This window comes from Artibeus jamaicensis, unplaced genomic scaffold, assembly GCF_021234435.1.
Source record: "Artibeus jamaicensis isolate MK-2021 breed Jamaican fruit bat unplaced genomic scaffold, CSHL_Jam_final contig_3126, whole genome shotgun sequence".
NCBI lineage: Eukaryota > Metazoa > Chordata > Mammalia > Chiroptera > Phyllostomidae > Artibeus > Artibeus jamaicensis.
In genome coordinates, this window is record NW_026521723.1 from 17,482,408 (window position 1) to 17,506,273 (window position 23,866).

The 23,866-nt window shown below is 40.1% G+C and overlaps 1 protein-coding gene across 2 annotated transcripts in view; it reads right to left on the minus strand.

The window, feature by feature from the left end:
* Positions 1 to 10,849, minus strand: part of GPR156 (G protein-coupled receptor 156) — a 98,599-nt gene extending 87,750 nt beyond the window's left edge. For both annotated transcript variants that reach the window (XM_053663005.1, XM_037139804.2), the window contains exon 1: positions 10,780 to 10,849. The gene's annotated coding sequence lies outside the window, so the exon portion shown is untranslated. The remainder of the gene's footprint in view (positions 1 to 10,779) is intronic.
* Between the last annotated feature and the right edge of the window lie 13,017 nt (positions 10,850 to 23,866).

Sequence of the window (23,866 nt, forward strand, 5' to 3'; positions counted from 1 at the left end):
TTATTACCAGTCAGTGCAAATTTGAAAATTAAAAGTTTATGTATTAACACAAAAACTAATGCTTATTATGCACGTTTATACATGTCCAAACTATAAAGTTTCTCCTTAAAAAATAATTACAATAACTTCTGTTTTTTTCTTCCTTTAGTTTTCAATCCCGGACATAGAAATCCATTTCAAAAGTACTGAGTAAAAATTACAGCATGTCTTACAGAAGACAATAGCAAGATGTCTGCCACAGGACTTCATAGTTTCTTTTCCTCTGCTCAGCTAATTTCTGTATTATGAACAGACTCACAATTGCAGTTCTAATGCAGCTCAGAGATCACAGACTTTCATAAAATGCCCATGAGTTCACAGGCCCACTGGTCACACAGCAGCCTTCAGCTGAGGACTTAAAATTTCATTTACTTCGTACTATTTTGTCAGTTCACTTTTTATATCTCACTTGTTTATACTCATTAGCTTCCCTTAAGGGTTCTCTGATATGTGCCCCAGCCCTGCAGTGCTGGGGAGTCCCACTCCTCTCTAGTCTAGTGGACTAGAATGAAGGAAGATTTGCATCCAAAGAAGAGCATAACTAAAAATGAAAGGCAAGTAGTCCTGGGAAGCTCACTCCTAATATCAGGTTTGTTATAATCATTTGTTTAAAAATGTTCATATCTGTTGCTTGGCACTGATCCTTAAGCTCCAAGACCCCTACCTTCTCAACTAATTATTTTCGTGTCAAGTAATCAGTTGTAGTTGATTGACTATATACTCATAAAAGTCCCCAAATCCTTCAAAATACAGGGAGAACACTGTGCTGGAATTGAAGAATTTTCTCAACCCAGCTGTTAAAGAAAGGACATAACAAAAACATTGCAAATACTGCTTTCTTTCGTTGTGAGAAAGCACTGTAACAGCCTACTCTCTCTGACCACCCCCCACCCCTGCAATGATCTCACGCACTGCTCCTGCTACTGATGAAGACCATGTATAACTCCACAGCATGGAATAAATGAGCAAGGGGAATTGTAACAGTGTGGCCAACCAGAAGCAATAAAGACACAATGCAACCAAGATATGCAGACCCCATTCCCCACTGAGCTCATAAAATCCACACTTGGCAAGGATGAGTTCTCACTGCAGGGCTCTCCTGCCTAAATACACAGGCTTCCCTGCAAAAAGACAGTGGGAGCGGGGAGAGAAAGACAAAAGGAGAAAGGGAGACAACTGCTGTCTGGGAGACCCACAGTGAGAATTAAAATTGTGAGTATTCTTTCTCACCCAGAAATGCCAATTTGGGGAAGCGTCCTATGAAAATAAAAACTGAAGTATAAGGATAAATGTAGAATGTTTATTGGGACATAATTCGTGGTTTAAAAAACCTGGAGGGAAACTTGGAATATCTATAAATATAAAAATAATGGAGAAGATTATAGAACTCTGTACAAAGGCATATTAATAGCTATTAAAATAAATTGAATTAATTAAGTATATATCTAGAATGATATATATACTATAATAAATCAAATGAAACAAATAATATAATAACTGGCATTATATGATCCCATCTGCAAATGAAATAGAAAATAATTACATGTGTTTGTTTGAACATAGAAAAGGAGTAAAGGAATTCACACAGAGCTTTTAATAGTGGTTTTGTCAGGAAGATGGAAGGGACAGGAGGTAGAGATTAATAACATATTTCTAGACTTTCCTCAATTAATGTGTATTACTTTTATAATCTGAAAATGTAACAAATTTAACATATAAAAAGAATTTGAAACTTTACTTGCCATGTTTGATTACAAACAACATGAAAAGTAATGCCAGTGGGTAGCGTAGTTCTCTGGCGTTTGCTTTAAATTGATCCTGGTGGGTAGAGGTAAATAGCCACTTTCGCTCTGGGAGACAGGCCTCAGCATGGGTCCCTCAGCAGAAGCCAATTAAAGCCCAGACTTGACAGTGGCTCTGGGAAAGGCTGGTGGTTGTGAAATGAAAACTACTTTTGCTTCTCCAAAGCCTCAGCCACAGAGCTTCCTAAGCCAGTGAGCAGCCAGCAGAGTCATGGATGAGAACAAAACAGGCTTTTCTCTGGGAAAATCTCACTACTCCAACTATTCAGTCTTTGTTGGCTCCTGTTCCATATGTCAGAGGTGAGATGCACAAGGATGGCCCAGCTGCTGCAGCAATAAATGTTAAATGCTGTGGGAAAGGTGCTGCTGCCCCGGCTTGAAGTGTTTAGCATTAGTACTTCAGCAGAAGATTCTTTGAGGACCACTGGAAGCCAGCAACAGGCCACAGGATGTTGTCGTCCACAGGATGGCATTAAGGCCTTGGAGGTGTAACACTGAGCCAGTATTTGCAATTGGTTTCATGCTAAAATTTACTTCCAGATCTTCTGGAGGGCAACAGACGTGGTATTCAATATAATGAAAATAATATGCAAAAGTTATCTGCCCAATGTTCCCAACACCACTTACTGAATAGACTACATTTACCCTATTGTATGTTCTTGCCCTCTTTGACAAATATTAAATGACCATAAAGCATGGGTTTGTTTCTCAGCTCTCTATTCTGTTTCACTGATCTATACGTCTGTTTTTATCTTCTTACCTCGTACAAAAGAATAAACTCAAAATAGATTAAAGACTTAAATGTTAGACTTGAGACCATAAAAATCCAAGAAGAAAACATAGGCAGTGAAACCTTGGACATTTCTCATAGCAGTATTTTTTTATGATGCACCTTCTTGGGCAAGGGAAATAAAAGAGAAATAAACAAATGGGATTACATCAAACTAAAAAAATTTTGCACAGCAAAGGAAACTATCAACAAAAAGACAAACCCACTGATTGGGAGAACATATTAGCCAATGATATGTCTGATAAAGAATTAATATCCAGTGGGAAAAAGGGGTCCCTAGTTCACTGTTGGTGGGATTGCAGACTGGTACAACCATTATGGAAAACAGTATAGAATTTTCTCAGAAAACTGAAAATGGACTTGCCTTCTGACCCAGCAATTCCACTGCTGGGATGATATCCTAAGAACCCTAAAACACCAATCCAAAAGAACCTATGCACCCCAATGTTCATAGCAGCACAATTTATAATAGCTAAGAGTTGGAAGCAACCTAGGTGCCCATTAGTAAATGAATGGATCAAAAAATTATGGTACATATACACAATGGAATTCTATGCAGTAGAAAGAAGGAGCTACTACCCTTTGCAACAGCATGGATGGAACTAGAAAGCATTATGCTGAGTGAAATAAGCCAGGCAGTGAAAGACAAATACTATATGATCTCCACTTTAGCAGGAAGTTAAACAACAAAACAAGCAAGCAAAATAAAAACAACGACACTGAAATAGAGAACAGGGGGACAGCGACCAGAGGGGAGAGGGGAGGGAATTTCAGGGGAAAGGGGGGAGGATTTACAAGACCTAGTATAAAGGACACGTGGACAACAACTAAGGGGGGTGGAAATGGGAGGGAGGTGGGGAGCACTAGGGGGGTGGGCTGGGATGGGAGTAAAAGACAGAAAACTGTACTTGAAAAATAATTAAATAAAAAAAATTTTAAGAATTAATATCCAAAATTTATAAAACTCAATACTAAAAAAACAAACGAACTAGTTAATAAATGGATAAAGGACCTAAATAGATACTTCTCCAAAGAGGACATACAGATAGCCAATAGACATATGAAAAGATGCTCAACATCACTAACCATCAAAGAAATGTAAATGAAAACCACAATGAGATACCATCTCATGCTTTTCCAATTGACTATCATCAGAAAATCAATAAACACGTGTTGGCAAGGATATGGAGAAAAGGGAACCTCTGTGCACTGTGATGAAAATACAGACTGGTGCAGCCATTGTGGAAAACAGTATGGAGTTACTCCAAAAAATTAAAAACAGAACTGCCTTATAACCCAGCAATCCCACTTCTGGGAATATATCTTAAGAAAACTGAAATACTAACTCAAAAGAATAAATGCACCCCTATATTGACTACAGTGTTTTTTAAAACATCCAATATTTTGAAGCAGCCCAAGTGCCCATCAGTAGATGAGTGGATAATAAAAGTAGTGGTACATTTACACAATGGAATACTACTTGGCCATAAAAAAGAACAAAATTTTAACCTCTGCAACAACACAGATGGACCTGGAGAGTATTATGCTAAGTAAAATAAGTCAGTCAGAGAAAGACAAGTACCATATGATTCCACTTATATGTGGAATCTGATGAACAAAATAAACTAACAAACAGAAACAGACTAATAGATACAGAGGACAGACAGCTATCAGAGGGGTGGGTGTTGGGGAGATGGGTGAAAAAGGTGAAGGGATCAAGCAAAGAAAAAACCTCATAGACACAGACTACAATATGGCAATTACCAGAGGGAAAGGGGGTTTGGGAGGTAGAGGAGGGTAAAGGAGGAAAAAATGGTAATGAAAGGGGACTTGACTCAGGGTGGGGAACACACAGTGCAATAACCAATGATGTATTATAGAGTTGTACACCTGAAACCTAAATAATTTATTTATCAACATCAATAAAGATAAAAATAGGCTTTCATATTAAAAATAATAAAATGCAGAAACTAGCACCTTGCGATGAGTTAAGTTTTTGATCATTCATTCATTTTCCAACATCTCATTTTTCCTCCTGTCCAGTCCTCTCCTCAACTCATACCTCTTCTGCCTCCCTATTTAACCTCTTTAATAGATTTTTTTACTTAACGTTTTCTTGATCGCCACAGAAATGCTTGCTATAACAATCATGGACAATATGGATAAGTTTAAACAAGAAAAGTAATCATTTGTACAATCCCACTACTGGTAATATATTAGAATAGCTTCTTGTCTTTATACTTATGTTTTAAGTTAGGTCTGCATTTGTGTAGCTTCACAACTATAGATTGTCTCATATATGTGCCTAATATTATGAATAAAAATGAGAAAGTGTGGAAGGGTGAAAGGTGTTTGTACAGAGTATTACTGCTGCTATCTGCATGGCTCTGGTGTGGCTACGTGTCCTGGTGTGTCAAGCCTGTATTAATATTCCTCAAACTGACAGTGACAGCAGCCTTCATGTCTCAACCCTTCTTTTCTCTTCCCAGCTGCCTTAGAAATCAGCAATATTTGCAGGTAAAGATTCCCATGGGTGGTTATTTGACCTTCTTTCATCCAGTTTTTCACTCACAGATAATTGGGTACCAAGGACCCCAGGAGGTCACTACTCTCTAACCTTTCCTGTCTCACGCTACATATTATTTTTTTCTGCTTCCTCTTTACTTGATCTTCTGGGTTTATCCGAACATCCAAAAGCAGACAGCCACCACCAGCCTTGGCACAATCACAGAATCATGGAAGTGTTCATTTGGAAAAGGCACTCCATTAAGCACTCATTCTGTTCACCTGATCAGAGGAAATACTACAGCTAATGTGGCCCCTGGGGAGACTCCACATCAAGCACAAAATCAGGAATATCTTAGATTAGAGCCAAGAAGGGCCGTGCTGGTCTGGAGTCTTATTGGACCAACACTTCCGGCCTTCACCACACCTTTTGGGCAGACCACACCTTCAGGCCCTTACTATTTCCCTAGTTAGGACATTTTCTTCTGTCTTTTCCAGGTCTCTCCAGTTACCCTTGGAAAATCAGGGTGGAGAGACGGCAGTGCCAACTCATAGTTTGACTCCAGCCTAGACAGATGGCAATGGGAAGGCCCAGAGCATTCTTTCCTGGGTGTGCCCACTGTCACTCTGGAATAGATACCTATGGCAGCAAGAGAGTAATTCCCACCAACAAAGGCCTGGGCAGAATCTGTGAAGTTTCTCACAGAGGCCCTCCCATGCCCTTTTCTATTCTTACACCAAGACATCCCTTCTCCCCATCAGAACTCCAGAGCTTTCTGGATAATACATATACATGCAAAGCTTCTCGCCGTAGCAGTGAAGACTGACTTCCCCAGAGCCATCACTTGCACAATTCTCTCTTCCTTGTTACAAACATCCCAAAGTGTACATAGGCTTAACACTTCTTCCCACTCCCTCCCTATGTTCATTATGAGTTAAAAAAATATCCTGGGGACATTTTGAATAGGAACATGCAATCTGAAAGAAGAACATGTGTGGAAGGTAGTGGAAGGCAGTCCTGTGTACGAGTTACCAGCCTACAAGCTTTATGCCCTCTTTAGTCACCGCCCAGTAGCTTGGTCAAAGTAGGCCTGAGTTCTGCAGCGATGACCTATCAGCCTTACCTCTTAGTCCTCTGTTGCTTAGTAACCTGCATCTGACTTTTTCTGTGTGCCCTGTCAGCTTTATTCAAAATAGCCCCCCAATGGAAATAATGCAAGTGTCCATCAATAAGAAAATCAATAAACACATGGCTCATAGTCATATGATGGGGATGCCATCTTGGAATGAAAAGACCCAGATTTGGGTCCAGGTGACAGAGGAGTACTTAGACCCCAGAAAGAGATTGGAGGATGCAGCATAATGTCTATGAATTCAGTTTGACTTGGAGCATTCTGAGTCACATATATTGTTCTGGGGTGCAAGCAGGTAGCTAGGAAGATCTGTTTCTGGTCAATTGCAGGAATGTATTGTTTAACTTCTTTAGAGTGGATTGTACAAAGTCTCCAGACTAGACTGAATCAGGAAAATATTCTGAAAGTGCCTTGTACATAAAAATACCTCAAGGCCTTGCCCGAGCTGGATGCACTTCCCAAGAATTGCTCAAAATCTAACCCAATCTCTGGTCCAAAGTTACAGGGTTCCCTACAACAAACAGACTAAAGTCCATACTCCTGTGACCTTGACAAGCTGGCCTGTAACTTTCTGCTTTATCTCTTACAGCAAATGTGCCCTGCTCTGACCCTCCCCACCTCTTCACCTTATTCAAGCCACAGCAGCACTTGGACTGACTCAAATATCTGTAGTCAATCCATCCTGTCTCTCAGGAAATGCCCTTCCACACTCCTGCTGCCTGTCAGAGAGCCACACCTCCTTCAGAAATCAACTCAAAAGGAACCTCTACCTTAAAGGAAAATAACCATTTTTCTTGAAGTAGCTAGCTCTCCACCCCTCACTGAGAAGTCCTGGTTAGCCTCTAATCCTTCTTCCATATTTTCAGGTACAATAATCTGAAACACTCAGCACAGTTGTCTATATCAGTGTCAAAAAAATCTGTGTCTCTTACAAGACTGATTCCTTCATTCTAACAAGTTTTTTTCCTACTATCCCCTCTGGATTCTCACCTTTAATAATACAATATAAATAGGCCCTTCTTTTTTCAACCCATTTCATCAGCACATGCAGATTTCTCCTGATTCAGACACGACTAATACACATTTTTCTGTGTGCCCTTTCTTCCCCATCCCTACAAAGCAGTGGGGATGTTTATGAACCTGCTTTGCAAGGCAGGTTCAAAAACATGGGATGTTCTCTGGCTGTATCACCTACCTCTGGCTGGGTACCTCACAATTATGACAAGTGTCTCAGAAAAACACCTTGAGAAGTCTATATGGAAACCACTGCCCCATGGAAACACATAAATATTTTATTAGGCTCTGAACAAGACTCTTCTTCATTAATATTTAAACTCGATAGCATAATGCTCAGTGGCTGATAAGAGTCAACTTGCACAGGAGTGGGAAGGTGAGAAGGGGAGGGGAATACAACAGCAATGGCAGCAGGCATTCCACGGAGTCTTCTAGGGACCTAAAAACACCAACAGAGCAATGGAGGGCCCCCTGATTCCATGGACACACATTTTCTAGAGTGGGAGGCAGGTCGGCCCTCAGTGGAGCTGTCTAGGGATTCAGGCAGGCTGCACATCAGCCGCAGCCCCCACAACCTTGCCATGCTCCTTTCAGCACTGCGGCACAAAGCAGATTTTCATAGAAAATGCATAGGACTCAAAATGAGGCAGACCCTGTAAGAATGTTCATGAGAGCTTTACTCAAAATAGCCCCCAAATGGAACAATGCAAGTGTCCATCAATAAGAAAATGGATAAACACATGGCTGATATTCATATGATGGAATGCCATCTTGGAATGGAAAGAAATGAACAACAGACATACTCAACAGCATGGATGAATCTCACAGATACCATGTGGAGCAAAAAAGGAGCCAGACGCAAAAGTACGTACCATGTGAATTCATTTATATGATGCTCAGGAACATAAAACTACTCTATAGTAACAGAATTCATAATGAAAGTTGCTTCTGATGGTGGAAGTAACTAGAAAGGGGCATAGGGAAATTTATGAGACGGAAAATTTTCATATCTTGTTTGGGATGTGAATTTGTCAAAACTGGCCCTGCTTCTAGCACAAGATTCAGCTTAGAAGTTCTGTGAGGATAAAAGAAGCCATTGATCTCCAGGATCATCATTTACCTATAAAATATTGATCGACTTGAATTACCTTAAAGGAGTTCTAGTATTTTCCCCAAGGGTTCTGCAACACTATGGGACTCAGTGCCTTGTTTGTGACATTTATCTAATTAACTCAACAATTATTTATTAATTGCTTACATGCCAAACAGGAGCATAGCCAGGAATACAACAAAATTTCCTGTCTTTATGGAGCTTATATTCGAGTGGGGGATATATTGCCAATTAATTAAGAAACATATGTATTGATACTCTAGAAATCCAAGTGCAATAAAGAAATAAGCAGAGTCAGAGGACAGGGAGTGACAAAGAGCTGTTTTGGACCAGGTGGCCAGAGGAGGCCTTATGGGAGAGGTCACAATTGAAAAGAGACTTGAATAAATTGAAGAAAAAAGCAAGTATCTGAGGGAAGAGTGTTCAGGCAGAGAAAAAAGCAAGGGAGGGGGAAATGATAGCATATGAGGTCAAACAGGCCAGATCATACAGGGCTTTGGTAAGCCCCGGATTTCATTCAAAGTGTTAAGGATGCCACTGGAGTATTAAGCAGGGGAGTAATACTATCCAACCAGTGTTTTAAGAATGAGGAAAGAGTCCAATCAAGAGATCTGTCTAAGATTCTTAGGGAATTGAAGACTAGGTCCCTATTTTTGCCCTCAAAATCTAAATATTCTTCACACATGTATTCCTTAACCATCTCCTTATACAAGATCTGTCTGGCACCAGATCACGTATGTCTGGATTCCAAACTCTGATTTTTATTAATTAGGTTATGTCTCAAGAGAGTTACAAGTTTACAAAAAGAAAGGTAGGTAATTTTTCTGTATGTCTGAAATTTTCCACAATAAAATGCTATAGGAAAAAAGTAGGAATTTGCATACTTTATCAGACAAAAGTTATCAGCAACAAAAAGTTATCTGCAAAATGAGGGCTCTGGTAGTTAACTAAAATTAGAACATTTCTTTCAGCTTCCAAATCGAACTTCTCTGCCCCAGACTGTCTACATCCAATGGACTCTATGGTGTGTCAGAGCCTCAGCACTTCTTTCCTCTCTCCCCTTGCTCCCAATTACTCTTTGAAAACCTATAAAGGAGTGGAATAACATGTGAATGGCTGGGTACTTTTCAGAGAAGTCCTCATACTTCCTCAGACCCTTCTGGAAATGCCCTTATGTTCAAACGACAACAAAATATTAAAACCCTTGGCAAGAAACAAACTCTTAAGCACCTACTGTCCTTCCCAGATAATTTCTTTCCCTCATTCTCACACTCTTTAGAGTGCTTTCTAGGCTGGAAGCCAGCGGTTCATCCCCACCCACCCTCTGGATCTCCCCTAGACCACAATTCTACTTTCACGAGTTCTCTATCCCCAGGCTACCATAACTCTGCCTCTGACCAGGCTCAATTCTAGACTTTATTGAGGAGCAGGGAAAAGCTAAAAGCTGGTGGTAGAAGAGAAGGGAGAAATATAGGCAGCACTCCAGAGACTGTAGTGGCCCTGAAGTGGAAATAGGCTCACAAAATGGGGACCAGAGAGACCCCCCCAGCCCCAAGAGATCCCTAACTCAAGGCATTTTAGTCTCCAAACTCAAACTGCCTTACGCTCCATTCACTCCCTTCCTCAGCCATGTAACTGCGCACGGGTTTGCTACAACTGCAGCAAAGGAAGAAGCGACAGTTTTTGCAATCTAGGCTGCTACCCAGGGTTCAGGGAAGCCTTCTATGCAGTATTTCACCACCGGCAGAGAAAACTTGATTTTCTTCTGTAGGCCTTGCTGCCTAATACATCTATATCAACCACTTTCCCATTTTTTAATCGCCACCTGATAATCTTTCACATTTATGTAAGGGTGCACTAACTTAATGTTATCCTCCGTATCCTCGTTTAAAGGATTACACGAAGAAAGACATTCCATTTTAGAGCAGGGAGTAATTTGCCTATTCACGGACGCATTTATCTAGAAAACCAGCGAAGGGAAGAGTTAGAGCATCATGCCATGATCTCTCCCCAGAGATTTTTATTCTGAAATGTTAACAACAGAACTCGATTCTACAGAAAAACTTCAAGGTCATTTTCTGCAGTAGCGCATGTATACCTAGATATAAACCATTCAAACACCGAGAGCTAACAAGTGGCCCCTAGTTTCTGAAAGAGCTAACTTGGAAACTGGTGCTTGCCAGGGCGCAAGGATGCTGCAGCTCCCGGGCCGCTCTCTTAAGCCCAGAACAAAGCAGTTCGACAGACCTCAGTGCAATAAAACTTTCTGCAGTTAGGACTTCACATTCCCGGTGAGGGAGCCCATCCTACCTGCCACCTTGCACTCTGCGTTTAATGCCCCCCTGCAAGGCAGACTGGGGACAGGTTCAAGGGCGCGCTGCTCACCTCACCAGGTCCCCGACCTCCGAGAAGCCTTAAGTCCACGCTGCCCGGGTCTCTCGTGGATTCGCGGGTCTGGAAGGGACTGGCAAGGAGGTGGGCAGGGCTCGGCCCGGAGCCGCGCCCATCGCTGCGCCGGCAGCTGGGCGTGGAGGCGGAGGGAAGGCGGCGCCGGCCTCTGCGGTGCGCGCGAGCGTGCTGAGCCCTGCGGGGAAGCCTCCAGCTGGGCCCTAGCAAGGCCGCACCTCTCGCCTCTCCTGTGGCTCCTCCTCCAGCCGCGCGTCCGGACTGGCGCTCGGCCCGAGAGCCCTGTCACAACCTGAACATCTCCCGGACCCACCGACCAACTAGCCAGGCTGTCATCCAACTGCGCGCTCCTTCCTCCCGCGCCACCTCAGAGTCCCTGAGGGCAGCCCCGCCTCCACGCCCCGGCTCCGACCCTCCCTGGTCCGTGTCTCCCTGCGGGGCTGGTTCCAGAGCCTCTGGCTAGCAGCTGCCCCAGGAGCTGACCTCGCGGGTCGGGGAGCCTCAGGCTTGGATCTCCAACAGGCCAGTAACAAAACGGGAAGGACTCTATGCAAATGTTCCTTTTGTATTTCTGGGGTGGAATTACCAATTAGTGTTTTTATTGTATACTATCTGGATTTTCTAAATTCTTTACGTTGAGTTTGTACTTGTATAATCAGAAAGACGAGAATACTACTTTTTCCGGGAATGCGAAGAGGAAACCACAAACAGATGTCCGCCCATTGAAAATATGCATGAGCTGTTGTCGAAGACACCCTGGAGGAGTCATAGGGTGAGAGATCTGGAAAAGGTCTCTGGAGCCTATACTTTTTGTACATTTATTTTATGCTGGTTGGGAAATCCCACATTTTTACAACTGTGTTGAGGAAACTCTGTGACTGTTGAGGGGGTAAGGGAGGAAAGCCAGGTGGGGCCGCTCCCACTCCAAAAGGGCAGTAGCGACGTGAAGTGTCTTAGGCACGATGTTACCCAAAAGAATTCTCACAGAAAGGTTCAACTGAGAGGAAAAATAAGAGGAAGAAAGAGGGATAACCAGGGGTTTCCTCAAGGCAGTGAGCAAAAAGCTGGATTTCTCAAGAGCAAGAATTATGTCTGAAATTTTACCCAGGACTCTTTGCAGAGCTCTTATTCTATACAGGCAGACCCTGTCATTTGGAACTTGTAGAAAACCAGGGACTGGGGCGTTGATAGGGGTAGCGGGGTGGGGGGATGGATTTAATGTCCTCCTGGGGATTGCTCTCATGAAGACAGCTTGTGGGTTCATCTGTTTGGTAGGACCGCTGACTTCAGAAATCAGAAGCAGATCTTTAGTTCTATGGTTCTAGATTTAGGATTTGCCCTTCTGATCTCTGTGATCTTCTAACCCCTCAGAATTTCTCTATGGGCTCTTAGCCCATTGTTCTCACATCCCCTCTAAATTCTGTAAGGTAGTGGAATATTTCTTTGGATGTGGTTCCCACCTCCAATCCCAGTATCCTCTTCCCCATATTGGAGTATGCCCGACCTCAGCCGCAAGGCACAGATGGGTTTCCATCTTCCACCAAGGCCTGCCCTATTTACCTTAGAAATGTTTCTGAAAAATTTCCCCTCCTCTGCATTCCCACATTGCTGCTCTTGTTAGCATTTGATCACCTTAGTCTGAATCTTTTTAATAGTTTCCTAACTAGTATTCTTACCTCCTGGCTCTCCCCATCCCCAACACGGACCTAAGAATGTCACTCTCCTGACAAAAGAAACAAAATATTCCCTCCACCCCCTGCACACAAACCTGTGGAGTGCCTCTCTGCAATTAGACACAGTCTTGACCCAGGCTGGATAGCTCAGTTGATTAGAGCATCCTCCCAATATGCTAAGGTTGTGGGCTCAGTTTTTGGTTAGAGCATATACAAGAAGCAACCAATTAATGCATAAATAAGTAGAACAACAAAATCGATGTCCCTCTCTCAGTGTCTCTCTCTGTCTTTCCCTTTCTCTCTCTAAAAAAAAATCTAATTTAAAATAATACCAAGTTAATTTCAATAGGATACAAAATTTTGCTTCAATGTAGCTCCATTTATTCCTCCCTCTTTTGTGCTATTATTTTCCAATAAATATTATTTGTATACTTTTATACATTATAAGCCTATCAATACAGTTTCATAACTGATTACTGTTTTTTGTAACTGTCTTTGGTATCATATAGAAGAGTTAAAATAAAAAATAAATTTATATTGCCTTATATATTTACCTATGTAGTTATGTTTACCAGTGTTCTTTATTTCTTCATAAATAAAGCCACTTTTCAAAATTAAAACTGGATTCCAGCTACTGTCTAGTGTCCTTTTATTTCATCCTAAAGGACTCCTGTAGTATTTGTTTGTGGGCATGTCTGCTAACCACAAACTCATTCTCTCTCTCTTTTTTTCTTGGAAAGACAAAGATATAGAATTTTTGGTTGATAGTTTTTTTCATTTCAGCACTTTATATAGGTCATCCCACTGCCTTTTGGCATCCATAGTTTCTGATGAAAAATCAGCCATTAATCTTATTGAGGATTCCTTGTATGTGAAGAGCCATTTCTTTCTCTTTCTGCTTGAAAGGATGAATTTTTGGTTTTCTACAGTTTGGCTATGATGTGTATGGGCATGGATATCTTTGTGTTTATTGTACTTAATTTTTTTTGAGCTTCTTATATGTGTAAATTAATGTTTTTCATCAGATTTGATACATTTTCAGCTATTATACCTTCAATTATTATTTTTGCCCTTTCCTCTATAGTCTCCTTACGAGACTCACATTATGCTTATTTTGGTACACTTGATGTTGTCACACAAATCTTTGAAACTTTGTTCATTTATCTTTTTCCTTCTTTCTGTTTTTCAGACTGGATTATCTTAATTGACCTATTTTCAAGTTTGCTAATTCTTTTTTACCTGTTAAAGCTCCTGCAATAAACTTGTCATTTCAGTTATTATAATTTTTAAATTAAGAATTTCAACCTGGTCCTTTTTTATAATTACTGTCTTTTTGTTGATGTTCTGTATTTTTTGAGACATCCTTCCCATACTTTCTTTTAGTTATTTACACATGATTTCCTCTAATTATTTGACCATATGTATAATTCCTGACTTGAAATACTTGTTCAGTAAGTCCAAAATCTGGGTTTCCTTAAGGACAACTTTTTATTGACTGCTTTTGGTTCCTTCCTATGTATGGGCCATACTTTTTAATTTCCTTGTGTGTCTCATAACTTTTTGTTGAAAAGCAGGACCCTTTAAATTCTGTAATGTGACAAGTCTGTCAGTCAGATTTCTTCAACAACCTTATGATTTGTTGTTTCTTTTGTTATTTTTTTGTTGTTGCAGCTCCTGCTATTGTTTGCTTGTTTAGTGACTTTTCTGGAATTATTTTGTAAAGTCTGTGTTCTTTGTTCTATGCAGCCACTGAAGTTAAGTTCTGTTAAGTTAACTAAGTTCTGCTAAGTTAACTTGGTAGTCGGCTAATCACTGAAAAGAGATTTCCTTAACTGTCTTGAACCAATAGGTTTCTTATTCTTTGCCAAGGTGCTATGTGTATATCGGGTCAAGACTTTAATAATCCACAGTTTACAACTCTGCCTTATCCTTCACCTCCTGCTTTTCAGAATCTCTAAGTCAGCCAGAGATGAGATATTTCTGGGTATGCACAAAGCACTGTATGTGCACTTTGCTTTCTATATATCCAGGAACATTTTGAAGCTTTCAAACCCCCTTATGGACTTCTTATTCTCCAGGTTTTTCTTTTATTTTTTTTTTTAATGAGCCTCTTGTTAGCCTAACCTGGTAGTGCTGGTATTGCTGCCTCAGACAGCTGTGATTTTAAAAAATTGTCACTGATTGTTTTTGAGAAAATCTCTACCCTGGGGATAGAGATTTTCTCAGTGACCAAGCTCTGAGTTAAGTCAAATAAAGTTAACCCCTGTGAGCCCTGACTTGGTTGGGTGGGTGTCACCCTACAAAGTGCAAGATCACCAGTTTGATTACCAGTCAGGGCACATGCCTGGGCTGTGGGTTCAATCCTGGTCAGAGTGCATACAAGATATATCCAACTGATGTGTCTCTCTCATATCAGTGTTCCTCTCCTCCTTCTTCTTCCTCCCTTCCCCTTACTTTAAAAATAAAAATAATAATAATTAAAAAAATATATAAGCCTTGTGGATGGGGCTTTTCCAGGGAGCTGCCAGATGGTCAAATATTGACAAATCTCTTGGGACTTTTAAGGACATCCAAACCCACTGTGATCCCTTCAGTGACTGCTAGACTACTGTTTTCCACAGCTATCACTGTTGTGAAGCTGTTGGTTTTTCAGAATACTGCAGAATTAGGATGAGGCGGATTTAAATAAGACAAGTTAAAATGCCACAGACTTGCTGTTTTGATTATAACTCAGCCATTTTATATGAGTAAATGATCTTCAGATTGTTTCAGGCTCTTGATTAATTTTCACAGTTGTGAGAAAGTTGGTTAAAATTTTTTTATTCATTGTTTTTGTCACTTTTATAAAGGTGTTGATCTTTGGAAGGACTTACTTTGTTATTTCTGAAGGTCCTTACTCTGCTGTTCCCTTCTAGTTAACTTATCACTAAGGATCTTATTGTTTGTCACTATTCTGAGGGGAATATTTACTACTCATACAGAGTTGTCTTATATAAAAAAGAAACTCTGATATAGAGCTATCTTACCCAATTTTATTTTACTCCATTTCATTTTTAACAGTCTTTTGAAAAATCTAGATAAATAATTACATCAAAAATAAATAATTTAACATTTTCTGAGTATTTGTTACAATTATATTTTTTCTCATCTTATTGCATTTTCCAGAATCTACAAAACAATGGTGAATAACAATAATATGGAAATTTTCCTGTTTCATTACTGATTTTGAGAGAAATGGACTAATGGTTTTCATGTTTAGAATAACTTATGCAGCTTTTTATTACATAATTTTACCATATTTAAAACTTATTTTCCTTCAACAATGAATGTGGAATTGAATTGAGTTCCTGGTTCCAAAACTTTTGGGCACTTTTAAATTTAGGTATTAACATTACTCTAGGCCAGTACTTGAGAGTAACTTGTGAAGTGTCTCATAAACTGGAATAACTCAGGCAGCCAGCTGAATTATAAATTGAGATATTACAACAGGGAACTCAAAGTGGTCTAGAAAATACACCTATGCATGTGTTAACAGAATATTTCTGAAGATAAAACTTCTGCCTGAATTGCTTGTGACATAATTGACTCTACTTAAGTAAGTGCACTTGAAAAGCCAAGGTAGATCACAAGGAAGGGAATTCCTGTGTCACACTGGCAGGCGTAATGTTTGCTACAGGCAGAGCCATTATTCTTGCTATAGAGTCTCTCATGCTATTATCTGAGACACAGAACACAGATTCAATGGAATGGAATTAGCACTGGAACTCTGACCAGAATAAGCCCTGAAGGCCCTCCCTTCCTGTAACCCATACTACCCCTTCTCATGGAAAAAGTAACCACTATTCTTTACCCTCTTGGCTCCTCATCTTGACTCCCTTCTCATTTTGTTCCACTTGGAATTTAAAGTAATGCTCTAGAATTTTTACCTTGGAATTATCTAAAAGCCTCTAGAATCCCCAGGGTTCACCCTCTTTAACCAACCAGTAGTATCAGACATTAAATCTCAGCACCCAGCTCAGATTCCTGAGGTGCTCCCTGCCTGACCTCAGACTGACCTCCAAAGGCTGGCTCCAACTCCTACTGGTACCTAGGAAGCTACAGATAGTTTGTGAATGGTACATTAAAAAAATGGACTATTGCCCTGGCTTATGTGGGTCAGTGGATTGAATGCTGGCCTATGAACTGAAAGGCCACTGGTTTGATTCCCAGTCTGGGCACATGCCTGTGTTGCAGGTCCAGGTCCCCAGGTGGGGGAATGTGAGAGGCAACTGATTGATGTATCTCTTGCACATCAATGTTCCTCCCTCTTTTTCTCCCTCCCTTTACCTCTTTCTAAAAATAAATAAATAAAATCATTTTTTAGGTTCAGAAAAATGGACTATTGTCAGAATGGCATTCATTGTTTTGTTATTATTTTTCCACAAAAATTTATCAAATGTAGAGGATACCAATCTCTTCCTCCCCATGTTTTCTTAGCTTGGTCCAAGTTTGTCTGCTTTCTTAGAAGTGTTAGGGAGAAAACTACAATCCTTTTTACATTTACCTCCCACTTGTTGTGTCTAATGGAAGGTAAAATGGTTTATATCAGCAATTTCCAATCAGTGTGCCATGATAGTTTTTAAAACATACGATACCTCACTATTTAGTCAGGGACATGGACCTCTTTTCCCTTAGATTGTCCAATTAAAAAATGACAACAGCCAACACAACAATAGACTTCTGGGGTGAATGAATCAAAAGTATACCTATTTTTTGTCAGATTGGCAAATATATATATATTTTTGGTGTGCCACAGAATTTTAGTAATTAGTTTATGTGTGCAATCAGATGAAAAAGATTGAAAATCTTATTTATTTAGCCAAGTCTTTCCTTGGCTTTCTTTTGGGATGATGCTGCCCACAGATGTTCATTCTTTTCTTCTTTGTATTGTAGCCAGAGCAGACCCTGCTTCTGTAGATGACCTGTGGTTGTACAAGTTCTGCCTGTAATTAAGTTCAATTTGGGGAGAAGTATGAAATTGATTTTGACCTCCAATACAGGCTTTTTCTAATCTAGCATTACCATAAAAGGCTGGTATTTGGATTATTCTCTGATTCCTGAATTGATATTTCTGTGGCTCATAACTCAGAAGCAATAGGGATGTGATTCTCCTTCTCAAACTCTAATTTTTGGTGTCCCTCATTCCTAGGAACAATAAGGAAGTTAAAGAATTATGTATGTGGCCCCTGCCCTCAAGAAATTTGTAGTTTTGTGGTAGAGATAAGACATTTACACAGATAACAGTTCAAATGAGGATGTTATCATAAATATTTTTAAATCATTTTTGGCTTAAGGTTTAATGACAGAAGCCAAGGATACAGAAATATGTTATGGTTTCTGTTTTTAAGGCCCATACAGAGAAATCTTCACAGAGAAAGGGGAACTCGACTTAGTCAAGTAGCATTTCACAGGGCAGAGATAGGAAAGATATTCTAGGCAGAGGAAATAGTATGAGGTTAAGCCAGAGTCAGAAATCAAAGCAAGCAGTCCATGTTGATAGAACTGAATGGATCATTTAGGAGAGCAATGGGAAATAACTAGACAGGTAAATTGGAACTACATTGTGTGGTTTCTTGGTTGCATGCCTAATCAGAGGCAGTCAAGCATAATGGTTAAGTGTTGTGACTCTGGGTTAAAGAAAGGGGGAAGCAGTCTTAATAGAGGCTTAACTCCTTAAGAGAGGGAAAATGTCCCCCAAATAAATCCTTTCTTCTATAATTTACTTGGTAAACAATTACTGACTGGCAAAGACCTTAGAGACATTCTACTTTAACTTTCTCATTTTAAAATGAAGAAGCAGCTCATGGAGATGAAGTGAATATTCATATGAGCACTAGGAGCATACCTGGAAAACTGAAAGCTGATGTCAATGTGAAAAATTCATCCCAAGAAATGAAAGCAGCAACAGCATCATCTCTGAATGAGAAGGGCAGATGTACTCCAGAATTTCAATAACACAGTGAGTAATGAACTGCTTCAGAAACACAAATTAAATAATTTCTTTAAAAGTGAGTGGGAAGATTCCTGGTCCTTACATGTGTGGACATCGGTCTTTGTGAACCACAGAGACTGAGTCACAGTAATTAGTAGATTATTGTTAGGTTTTGGTTTGTTTTTTTATGTTACAGCCATGCACCTAAATGATTCTAAGGTTGCCTTTTCAACCCCCAACAAACCTTTAAAAGGTAAAAGACATCTTTTGTTGATGCTTGCTAGGATGATCGGAGGCCATTGGAAAGGGTTGCCATTATGAGTCTTAGCCGCAAACCTGTCTCCTAGGCCTCACTTGTCAGACAGTGAGTTCCATGGGACAGGCAGGAACAAGATACAGAGGGGAACACCTGTGGGAAACAGAAGTAAACATTATATTAAGAATAATTAAAATAATAAAATGGACATTCTTCAACCCACATTCATCACCAAATGTATAATGCGCTATAACCAGAGGGAGAGTTTTAATAAGCCCCAGATTCCCCGAAACTAGATGTCCAGGATCTAGCACAGTGGATGAAAACAGCCAGTATTTTAAGATTGGGAAATTTGCTGCTTCTTCTTGGGGGTGAACATTGAGAAGGGCTCAGCCTATGTCTTTTTTGCTTTAAAAAAAAAATCAGGCCCTGGCTGGTGTGGCTCAGTGAATTGAAAGCAGGCCTGTAAACCAAAGGGTCACTGGTTTGATTTCCAGTCAGGGCACATGCCTGGGTTGCAGGGGCATGCAAGAGGCAATAGTACATCGATGTTTCTCTCCCTCTCTTTCTCCTTCCCTTCCCTCTCTCTAAAAATAAATAAATGAAATCTTTTTAAAAATGCTAAGAAAAATCCTAACCAAAAAATCAGATGTATTTATTCAAGTAGTGTACAATTCACCCATTTAAACTGCACAACTCAGTAGTTTTTAATACAATACTTTCACAGATATGTACAACCATCACCAGAGTCACTTTTAGGGTAATTTGGTTACCTCAAGATACCCCAGCTGGTGAGAATGGAATGTAGCATTACATGTGATCCAGCAATTCCAATCTGGTGTGTATACCCTAAAGCAGTGATATTCAACCTCTTCTATCTCATGGCACACATAACCTAATTTCTAAAATTCAATGGCACACCAAAATATATACTATAGTTTTTGCCTATCTGACATAAAATATAGGTATAATTTTGATTCATTCACACTGGACAGCTATTGTTGTCTTTGCTTGTTGTCATTTTTTATTTGACAATCTAAGAAAAAAGGTCAGTGTCCCCGACTAAATAGTTAGGTATTGCAAGTTTTAAAAATTCTTTCAGCACAACTGTTGTAGACCGCTCTGCGATGGTTTTAGCAATTGTATCTCGATCCTGGCTAAGGGTGAGGGACAACCTTTGGAATGCGAGCCACAGGAGACAAAGCTTGTCTCTGGTACCAAAGGCTGCCTCGGTTTCCTCTCCCTGCCCCCAAAGCTTGGTCGGAAGTCAATGACAGGTAAGACCCCTCACAGTGGGGGATAACCTAAGCCAGACTCAATCACTTGGGAGGCCTTTATGAAAAGACTCAGGGGGCTGCAACAAAGAGCAATGAACTCTCGCCCCCCCTCCCCAGCTTGACATAGCCCCAGTCCCCATGTTCTCTGGGAGAAGCACTTCCTGGCTCTAATCCCCTTAAGCCTGAATACCTGTTGGGGAGGGGTGCAGCTCCTTACCTTGGAGAGCATGTCCTGGGGGAAAATCTGGCATCACAAAGACTTGCTGATTAACCTGTGAAATCTGCTCTGTTAAGAGTGCTTTCATTCATCTGATAAGGGTCCCAGAGGAAATGAGTATGTCTCCCAAAGTTTCTGCAACTCTCTTCCTTACAGACTCTGACTCAGACTAAGCCCTCAGATTTCTTTGAAATGTTATCTATTGTTTGATCCTTACCGCCCTGTATTCCTGTATATTGCAACCCAATAAAAGGCTATGGAGCAGGGGGCTTGGGGCCTTCTTCTCCTCGGAGGAACTGGCCGCAGCTGGCCTTTGCCTCCCCTGAGACACTGGCCACTGCCCAATTCTCCTCCCCAAGCAGATCTCAGCATGTCTCAGCCATATTTATTCACTCATGTCCGTGGCACTTGGGGCGACTCTCAAGAGAAGTCGCCCCCACAAGCATACCAGTTAAATTTTTAACACACTAGTTAAAAATTGCTGCCCTAAAGAATTGAAAGCAGGGACTCAAACAGGTATTTGTATACTTGTGTTTACATCAGCAGTATTTGTGACAGGCCAAAAAAAATGTGAAAGCAACCAAAGTGTCCTTCACCAGAAAAAAATGGAAAAACAAAATATAATATAAACATACAATGAAATATTGTATGTACATTAGGTCTTAAAAGGGAATGAAAGTCTGACTCATGTGTGAAGCTTGAAAACATTATGCTAAGTGAAATGAGCCAGTCACAAAATGACAAATATTGTATGATTCCACTTATATGAGGAACCTAGAGTAGTCAAGCTCATATTAATAGAAGTAGAATGGTGGTCACCAGGGGTTGCAGGGAGGGGAAGGGAAAATGGGGAGTTATTTTTAATGATTGTAGAGTTTCAGTGGGGAAGATGAAAAGTTCTGGAGAGGGATGGTGGTAATGATTGCACAAAAAAGTGATGTGCTTAATGCTACAGAACTGTACACTTAATAATGGTGCAATTAGTAAAGTTTGTTACATACATTTAAACACATTTTTTTAAAGACGGCATATCATAAAGCGGCCCTTGGAGAAAAAGATGGCTTCCAGCCTATCTCCAGCACACCTAAAGGTCGCAGAGCAGAAAGCGTGTGGACTGTGAGCAGACAGGCTCTGGCCTCCACTTGCAAATCATGCGACCAGCACACTCCACTTGTTCTCTAACTTCTGTTTCCTCATCTCAAAAATGGGAATCATAAAGCAGCATGGCTCAGACAGTTGAAGAGCTTTCTTGATCTCTAAAATTCTGTTAGACGACTACAGCATATATTCTCTACTATAAAGGGCATAAAGCAAAATATATATATATAAGTTAAAAAAAAAGGAAACCCCATATTCTTTAGCTATCACTCTTCACTACCCCACTACCACCCCCTACTCCTTCCCCCTCCTTCCTACCCTTCAGGCTTAAGCAACCACTAGCTTACTTTATATGTAGATTACGCTAGTCTGGACTTCCATATAGAATCGTAAAGTCTGTGATCTTTTATGAATGGGTTTCTTTGTCTTTTTTGCTTTGAACTAAGCTGCCTCTGCCTGGGAGAAGCTGCATTCCTTAGTGGGAACGTGGGAACTGTGGGCAAGCCCTGGGCAGGGCATTTGGAATCATTAGGAATGAAAACTAAAGGAAGAGCCTAAGAGTTAAAGCAGTTTCAACTTCTCTCATTAGATAACAATATGTTTATCGTAAACATCTCAAAGAATATTAAATAGCAAAAATAACAAAATACAAAATCAGCTCTAATCTTACCAACCAGAAATAACCACAGTTAACATTTTGATAGTCCTTCAGACTTTTTATTACACATATTATATTCTCATACACACATATATCACATGAAATGCTTCAAAAATCTTTTTTCTGTTTATAAAAGTTATAGATGTTTGTCATAAAGATATTGAAATTATATAGAAATACAAAATTTAGAGTCTATTTCATAATCCCTTCATACAAGTTTATCTTCACTTAAGAATAAATCATGACATTTTTCATGTTAGTTCATAGAAATTTATTTCATTTTTTAAAACAATTGCTTAGTAGCCTATATGATTGTGCCATTATTTTTTTAGTATTCCATTCATAAATGAGTGTAACTTCAATTTTTTCAATGAAATGTCTCAATCAAGACATTCACATTCATATCTTTGTGCTAGTATTTCTTAAAAGTTGAATTTCTGGGTCAAAGTGTGTGGAAATACACTGTTATGTAACCTGCCTGAAAAAACTATTAATCTCTTATTATGAACCTTTTTTCAGGTTCTTAAATATTTAATTTAGTTGCCTAATATTATAATCTATGAATGTATTAAAATTTACTTTCCTAATCTCTTAACAGTAGATATTGTGTTATTTCTAGATTTTCTCTATTAGAAACAACTTTTTGATAAATATTACTTTAGCTAAAGCTTTGCATACATGCTTAAAATTTTTAGATATAGAGTTGCTCATTCAATGTGCTCATGCTCATTAAAAATAACTTTCATGTTTTTTTCTTATTATAGAAATAATACCTGTTCATCCTAGATTAGAAAATACAGATAGGCAAGAAAATCAAACATATAACCTCACCACCCAGGGAAACCACTGGTAATGTTGTGGAGGTAACAGTTGCTAACAATTTTGTCTGCATACTTTTTTAGATGAATGCAGATATAAAATACATGATGCTTTGAACCATCTGTAAGATCTTCTCATTTACCTCCATTGTCATTTTAATACCTGCATATTATTATATCTTTAAGATGCATCAAAATTTATTTCACAATCCTTATTGCTGGGTATTTATGTTGTTAATGGACATTGTGAAAACTTTTCAGGTGAATGCAGTACATGCAGGGGAAATCATCTAACCATCGATGACTCCTGAACAAAAAGCTCCTGCCTCTTTATGGATGTGGGCCAGGAGGCGGGAGTGTGAGGGAAGGGTTAGTAGTGGAAAGGTACTGAGTGAAAGTGGAGAAGTGCCTCAGCCAAGGCCCCCAGTGAGGAGGGATCTGAAAGGAGGCACCTGGGCTAGGAATGTGAGTATGTTATGAGCATGACTGGTTGGGGTGGGGAAGAGGGCTAAGTCCTCCACTGCACCTCCCCCCAGGAAATTGTAATGCATGGGCGGTGCATCAAATCTGGTGTGGGACGGGCAGCTTCTTCCCATGAGGTCTGCCAGGCACAGCCTTGTAATTTCTCAAGATCGAGTCTGAAATATTACACATAGGATTTTGGCCTGGAGCTGGCAGGCTCCAGTAAGGAATAGAACTTGTATAGCATCCTTCCTGCCCGAGTGTGAGTGCCAGTAGAGGTGAAAGTCTGTCAGAGACCCAATAGGGAGGGCTGAAATGATTTCTTTTGAGGTGTATACACTGACATCTGAGGGCAGAACAGAGTTCCGGCATGACCGCACAGCTGAATGAGCCCCAGAGAGTCCTGAGGAGGATCTGTTGTAATGGGTCCCCAGCTTTTGGGAGATGAGACTGAGCCCTTGCCATCATCCACTCGGCAGAGGGCTCTACTTTTACAGTGAGACCAAGCACATATTGTGTGAATGCTTGGCTGTATTCCACGGCCTCAGAAGGATATGATAAATTCTCTACATTTTTATTTTTCCTTAACAAATGATCTGTTTTCATTAATCCCTCTTGAATTTCCTCTCCTTTTGA